Below are 8,139 nucleotides of genomic sequence, written 5' to 3' on the forward strand. Positions count from 1 at the left end.
TCATAGGATATGATGGGATGACTCATCATCGGATTATTAATCTTGGGTTGAGTCATCCTTGGATTAATAATTCCCGTCATCTAGTATTTGGTTGGTTCTAGATTGAATAGCATATATTGAGAAATAATCCTATCCTGTGTTTAGTTGGAAATTGGATGAGATAAGATTACTATTTTAATGACTAAAATACCCCTTAATTTGTAGGGTCATTTTAATAAAATAAGTTAATGATTTATAACTTTATTAAAATAAAGTTATTTGAGACCTTAGAAATGTAAAGTCAATCAAGGATTTTGATATATAAAAAATTGCATTCACTCAAACTCAGCCAATTCAGGCCCTTAAAAATATGTTTTAACCTAATTTTTTAACTAACTTTGAAATTCAATTAAATAATGGGCCACATTTTGGCTAAATTATGGATAAATTGAACAAAATTCAACCCATTTAAGAGTTTTAAACATGCCAAGCTCAAGCTCATACGGAAGATTTTTCTTTGAGCGGAGCTTGGGTTCATTGAAACCCTCATTTGAAATGCTCAATTGACAAGTTTATGTATTATTTAGAATTTGGTTGAGAAAATAAGATTAGTAAGGGCAATATAATCCTTTCATCATGATGTAACTAGGGGAAATTAGTCAAAAAAATTAAATTAATTAATAGGGGTAAATTTGTCAAAAAATTTAAAATAATGAATAGGGGCAAAATAGTCAAAAAAAATTTAATATAATTAGTAGGGACAAGTTAGTCCATTTATTATCATATTATTATGCGAAAGTATAATTATATAATATTCAATATGAATTTGTATCATTCGCAAGGGCAAATTAATCCAAATATTGTTATGTTGGTAGTAGGGTTAAATTAGTCAAAAAAACTTTAAATTAATTAGTATGGGCAAATTAATCCATTCATGTTATATTATCGTTTAAGGATAGGGTTATATAATTATGAGAGTATAAATTTATATTATTTATAAGAATAAATTAGTTTAAAATTTCATCATCCTACCTCTTAGTCATCCCGCGATAACTAATACCACCTCCTCCGTGCAATTATTTTATCCCATGAATAGGGGATTAATTCGGTTAGTTGGAATGTGTCATTTCGTATTTAAAATGCTATTAGGATTTAAGAGCAAAACAAACAACTATTGATATATAAAGTACACAATAATTTAATGACAACAAGTCACCAGTATAAAAGATAAATGACATACAAAATTTAATGTAGGTCGGCCCCATCACTAAACCTACATCCACAGAAATAAAATATATTCTTTATTATAAGAGAAAAATTGTATACAAGAATACATCTTGAACCCAAGTCCAACCCTTGTATACCATCTCTCATCTCCTAAAAACCGCCTCTCATCCCATGTATAGGGTTACAGATCGCCCTTGTGTGTCCCTTGTAGTATGCCAACCCCACTTATTTATAAACTACATTATTTGGCCAACATTTTAATAATAACAGGAAATAACTGCTAATTCCTAATCTGATTTAGAATAGAAAAAACTCCTATTCCTAAACTTAAACAAATAAGAAATTCCTTAACTACTATTTTAAGTAATTAAAATCAATTAAAAAACTAGTTACTTACAAAACAAAAAATATGCCTAAAAGAAATTAACCAAATTTCCTAATAAATACAACCAAACATGCGATGATAAATGATGATTAATTTAATTTTATATCATCCCATCAACCAAAAGAAAAAATATAAGTTTACAATAAATGTTCTTGACACGTTAAAATTGGTGTCTTGCATTTAATCTCGTCTATACAATCTCAAAACGCCTCATCTCTCACCTACAATTGCACCCGGGTGAGACTGCAGAGGACTTCAATCCAACCAAAACCATGGCACAGAAATCAATACAGAACTCGAAAGGCAGATCCATTGTACTGGTTCTTTAGTACGTACTTTTTTTTTTTTTTTTTTTTTTTAGTACGTGGTACTTGCTTTGTAATCTGTCTTTTCACGTCTCCCCTTCTTCTACACCAAAACACACATTACACACACACACACCCTTTTTTAAAAAGTCTCTAGTCTATGGCCTCTTTCTTTTTTTCCATCTTCCCAATCCCAACTATATTTTTTTTTGTTTTTTGTATTTTTTGTTCTCCCCCTCTCCCTCTAGTTCTGCTAAACAGTTTTAAAAATTCGTGATCTATATATTAACTTTTATTAAAAAAATTTGGCTTTAGGATTACATATCGTTTCTTGTAGGCAGTTTCAAGTCGAGAGAGGTAGTACTTAGTTTTTTCTTTTGCTTTTTACTCCTGAATCTCACTGCTGTTATTGCTGTTTAGTGTTTCTGTATCTTTTTTTTTTTTGTTTTCCAAAAAGAAAGTTTTGTTCAGGCAAGATGTCTGGCCCTTTGGTTCAGCCAGTTCATGGCATCGTCAAGGAGGAGGTAAAGACCCACACCCTCGACTTTTTCATCCTTGATCTATTATGCACTTTTATTTCTGGCCCTTCTACTATGTGGTTTCTACTCAATCCATGGTACAATGCGTTTCATGGTACAATCCTGATCATGGACTCATTTAATAGTACAATCCTGTAGTTTGAGCAATGGCATACGGATCAGTTATCCCAGAAGCAATGTTGTACGGTATACTCAATACGTATATTGGTTTGATTTCAGTAAGAAACTTAAAGTTCTTATTTCTATCAGCCCTTTAGTATATTGCCATTTATTGATGAAAAGCCATGTTTGGATGCGATGAACATGACCTCTGTTGCCAATCGAGAGCGCTTAAATTTTCAACCTGGATCCAGCAGTCGAACGGCTGAAGTTGATGATACTGAATATTACACAATCTCTGGGACAAGGCCGTATTTTGATGTGATTCTTTCAAGAACACATGTCACTCCTCCATATCGATTGGTAATGTCTTTCTTAGCTGAATTCATATGCAGCTAGATAGTGATAGAGAATGTTTAGCAGACTATCAATTCATTCATGGCTATACAAATGGTGAATGTTGTGATGTATTGAGCTTAATTCATAGATATAAACCAAGTAATGATTTCTCGGTTTCCTCTAGACTAAGTAACTTGGTGATTGTTGTACATCTTGTAAATACTCATGGAGGCAATTTAAGTTGAAGATACTTTGATGGTATTGTATCCTGGAAAGCAGATAAAATGATCAAGAATTTGTAATTTCTTGCTTTCAGAACCTTCCCACTAGAATGGTGTCAGAGCTTCCTTCTAAGTTAGTCCCTATGGTTCTAACTTCCTGTGGCAAGACCTGGGAGACGTTTTACCATGGACGAGGCTCAACCAAAAGATTTGGCTGGAAAAGATTTGTAATTGATAATGGTCTGAGAATGGGAGATTGCTGTTTCTTTGAGCTCATGGAGTGCAGCACGACGAAAATCGTATTCAAAGTTATCATCCTCAGAGGTACCCTGCCTTTGGGTGAAGGAGCTGGAGATGGTGACACTCCGGAGACTGCAATCTTCATTGAATAGAACAATCCATTAGATTTATCACTACCTGTGATAGCTATTGGATCTTTCAACCATTTAGAGCTCCCACGTCTATTTACTGATTATCAGTTTATCACCTTATCTGGATGCTAAACATTTCATGTAACAAAATTTCTAGATCCACCCGGATGAGACCTGTGAGGTAAATTCATTTGTTTTTGTCATCTATCTACACTTGGTAAATAATCTGAGAACCATCTAACCTGACAAGTCATTTACGGCTGAATTCTGAAAGTTATGAGATGCTTTGGCTTGCTACTGCAAATGCCTTAGGTTGCCAAATATTCAGAAAAAGAATTCGCAGATGCCCTTTTCAACTAATGGTCTAAAGACCTCTGCGTCTCTTGACTTTGTCTTGGATCCTTAGAGCTTGAAGCATCTTGACATGAGAAACAACAGGGACACAGGCAATTCTGCTAAAAAAACGTTGTTCCTGAGATTGCTATGCTACATTGGCTGGCATGTTTTCTGAGATGAATACTTGTAAAGTTGTTCTGGACGTATAACAGTCTTGGCACTAAATTTTCAACCATCATTATTTTGTTAATCTACCTGGAAGAATAAGCTGTTGCAGGCTGAATTGGCTGCAATTTTCAGCTTCGCCTAAAGGGCAGGTTATCAGACATTGATTCAGAGCTAATTCTGCAGATAGTTGCCTCTCTTCTCCCCTTCAACTACTGATAGGCTATTCAAATCTTCTACTTTGTTGCTGGTTGTTGTGTATCATTAAAATCTTCATCAATTTGAGCTAATGCAAGGATCCTCATGCGAGGTTCGGACAAGAAATATTTCAAGCCATACAAATTTCAATTTGAGGAAATATCACCATCAATTGCCCCAAAAATTGCAACCAATAATAGCTTTTGAGAATTGCAGAGAATCCTCTCGTCGAGTCAGCAATGACACCAGTTGTTTTGCAACTTAAATAAAATAGGAACGTTTCATACGACAACTTAGCTACAAGTTATGGACACTTTCCAGTTCTTCGATACATTCTATTTTCTGAGACAAATCCTCCTATGTGTCAAAAGAGGATTTTTCGGACTGCCAAGTGTTACTGAAAAGCCAAGGAATAGTAGTGTGGGGCAGGGGATCCGTTGCGCGCAAGAAATTTCCAAAAAGTGCAAAATAGTAGTGTGAGAGGCTCATGTGTCTTTTTCCAACTTTTTTTATTAGAGAAATAAAAAGTTGTAACTTTTTCTTAAACCTTGTGTGCATCCAAATGAATTTTTGTAGACACCTATACGTTGATGTCCACTTATATATTTTACATGTATATGTAAACATATCAATTTGACAAATTGGCTTAAATAATTGTTGAAATCTAATCTCAAACTCAGAATTATCTCTCCGATTGATAAGCAATGTAGCACAATTTAGCAATCTAAAACCGTAGTTATTAAATCCGAACCAACTGACTGGTTGATTAGTTAATTTGGTGAACTGACCATTCAATTAGACTGGTTGATGATTTGACTAGACAAAAATACTGGGTTGGCTTTTAATAGTTTGACTGTTCAGATAGGATCCCAATCGGTTTAAGTAATTGGCTAGACTAGTGTTTTAAAACAGGGCCGCCCAATCAGTTCGACCGATGAAACTACGAACCGGTCATCGTTCTAATTCAATTTTGTGTTTAGTCCAAAATGTCAAATCCACTAATCAAACTCAGTTAAGAATTAGTCGACCCGATAAAAACCCAACCTTTTGAACTTGCTTCTAGGAGTACCGGCGATCTGAGTAACTCGCGAGCTATTCAATCAAAGACTCGATCCAAGTTCGGCTTTGGGCTGAAATCACTTTTATACAGGCAGTCAATTCAAGTTCAAACTTGATTTTCTGGAACTCAAAAGCTTGACAAAGCTTATTTGAGTAATTAGATATTTATTTATTATATATATTATATGTTAATGAATTTACTAGTTTAGGTGTATAAGTTCAATCATTTACGACATTTCATCCGTTTCTTATAACATTAATCAGGGCTGACGTACATTTCATAAATGAAAAATTATAATTCAAAAATCCTAGAAGGGGAAAATCATGCTTCATTCTCATTCAGATTTATGCATTTCACTTAGAGTCTCAGACCCTTCTCTTCAACAATTACATCTCCATCTTCTTCTCTTCATTTCGCAAATTGTGAATCCATCTTCTTCTCTTCAAGACTTAACTCGTAATGCGCAACTCTTCCTCTTCTTCAGCTGCTCGAATTTGCAGTGGGTATTGGGCAGCTTGCGGCCAGTGACTTTAGCTTCAGTCGAAGGTAGAGCTGCAAAATCTTCCACCCTAAATGATACTGAGCTCTTATTTGATAACTTAATTCAGCACTTAAACTTAATAGATTTAGATCTTAACATATTCAGACTGTTTGATAACAAAAAATTAACATCTAAATTAATTAAGTGACATTGAATTTTCTCGGCAAAACTTGCTCCTAAAATTAAGTGATAAACTATTTACTTATCACTGAATGTAATATGCACTCAAATGTATTAGATTTAATACTTAACAATTCAATAATTTAATGAATTCAAACTTTAGATTTTAGATTTCAGACTTTAGTTTTCGTACTTCAATTTTATCAAATGCACCCTGAGCCGCTGAGGCACTTTCACCACCTGAGCTCATACATATTGTGGTATGTTCTTATTTCTCAAGTCTACAAACCCTAAACTAATATGGATGAAATTGGAGAAATTTTTGGTACCGTAAACCCTAAATGCAAATTAGCGGTTTTCAACGTAGAGAGTATTGTGCTTCTGGGAATTGAGAGGAGTCAGGAGTGCTAAGATAACCTAAATTTTCTAGTACATTTATGGATTTTTGGAAGTTTGTTTCCTTTGTCGATTGGAATGAAATTTTTACTGTTTTTTATATTTACTTTGTTGGTGTGAATTTTCTAGAACTACATTGGATTGGAAATTATTTATAAATGGATGAAAGGCTTGAAACAAATTGATTCTGGAGCTTATGAAATTGTACAATAGCAATTGCAGAATGCAGACTACTTCTGGCAAAATTTTATTGAGTTTGAGTACCTTTGAGTCCTCGAGCTCGATTGGGCTTGGTCTAGAACTTGAGCACAATCGAGTCGAGTCTCGAGCTCTGCAAATATGTTGTCAAGTCAAGTACGAATTTGCGAATTATTACTCACTCGAACTCGAATACAGCGCTACTTGAGTTTGACTCGGTTTGAATTCACCCATATTTGCTCCCACTAAATTTTTTTTTTCAATGTTTTTCAAAATCATTAAACCAGAGTCAAGTTGATCAAACTGTCAGTTGTAAGCTCAATTGGTTTACTTGTCGATCCGAGTTTTCAGAACATTGAGTTAGACACCCCAATTCACTCTTTTTTTTTTTTTTTTGATAAATAGGAGGTTTTGAATACAGGACTTCCACTTACAATCCCTCCCCCCTTACCACCCGACCTACACTCCCCAACATCCCAATTCGCATGGTAGTAAACCAAAATAATATATTGCTAGAATTTATTATCAAGACACGCATTAGAATTTCACACTTTGAAATTTGTAAAAAAGATGTCATAAAAACTAAACAAAAATTAAATTCTACATTTGAAAGTTGGGTGAATTATTATTTAAACTATTTTGTTTTCATTCTCACAATAATAATATGCTATTACTTCTTTAAAAATAGTTATAATTTATTAGAACATATTCTATTATTGTCTTTTCCACATATCTCGTATTAAAAAGGGATAATTTCAGAAACCTCCCCTGAGGTTTCTGACATTTACACTTACGTCCCTTGTGGTTTGAACAATTACACTGACCTCCCCTTGAGGTTACTACTCCTTTACAAATTCAGTCTAAATGATTAAAATATTATTTTAGAGAGTGAAATTAGAATTTTGTACCTGATTTGTCATTTGTGCCACATGTCCAATGAATGGCAAAGTATTACAAATTAATTAATAATTAATAAACTTTAACGAGCGTAGTTTATAGGCAAATACGTATTGTCTATTTAAAGTACCAGCTCTTTACATGAATTTTATTTTCAAATATTTACTTTATCACAAATATTTATTCTCAAATACAGATTTGTATTTACTCTCAAATATTTAATTTTTGTTAAATACAAAACCTACCAGTTTTTCTTCCGTAGAAATATTAATATAACATTTTTTCAATTTCAGTTACAAATATTTATGTATTTAACATAAATTAAATGATTCAGAATAAAATACTCATAAAGAGCTAATACTTTACTCATGGAATGGATGAAAATCATAAAAAATTAACATTTTATAAGCCATTTCTTTTTTTTTAAAATTTTAATTTATATTAAATAGATAACCTATCGATTTTCTTTTTACAAGAATATTATTGTAACACCTTTTAATTTTTAATTACAAATATTGATATATTTATTGTAAATTAAATATTTAAAAATAAAATACCTGTAAAGAGCCGGTACTTTAAATAAGTTATGCGTATTTGCCTATAAACTACACTCCTTACTTAAATCAATAAACTACACTCCTTAACTTAAATCAATAAACTATACTCCTTACTTTACATAGTGTAGTTTATAGGCAAATACGTATATCCTATTTAAAGTATCGGCTCTTTACAGATATTTTATTTTCAAATATTTAATTTATGA

General features: G+C 32.8%; 1 long non-coding RNA gene across 1 annotated transcript; it reads left to right on the forward strand.

Annotated features, from left to right (window-relative positions):
* The first annotated feature begins 2,015 nt into the window (after positions 1–2,015).
* LOC113704405 (uncharacterized) lies at positions 2,016–3,670 on the forward strand. The gene is made up of 2 exons (XR_011820082.1): positions 2,016–2,897; positions 3,190–3,670. It is a non-coding gene; the product is annotated as an uncharacterized lncRNA (long non-coding RNA).
* The last annotated feature ends 4,469 nt before the right edge of the window (positions 3,671–8,139 follow it).

The sequence above is a fragment of the Coffea arabica genome, chromosome 8e, assembly GCF_036785885.1.
Source record: "Coffea arabica cultivar ET-39 chromosome 8e, Coffea Arabica ET-39 HiFi, whole genome shotgun sequence".
NCBI classification, from domain to species: Eukaryota; Viridiplantae; Streptophyta; class Magnoliopsida; order Gentianales; family Rubiaceae; genus Coffea; species Coffea arabica.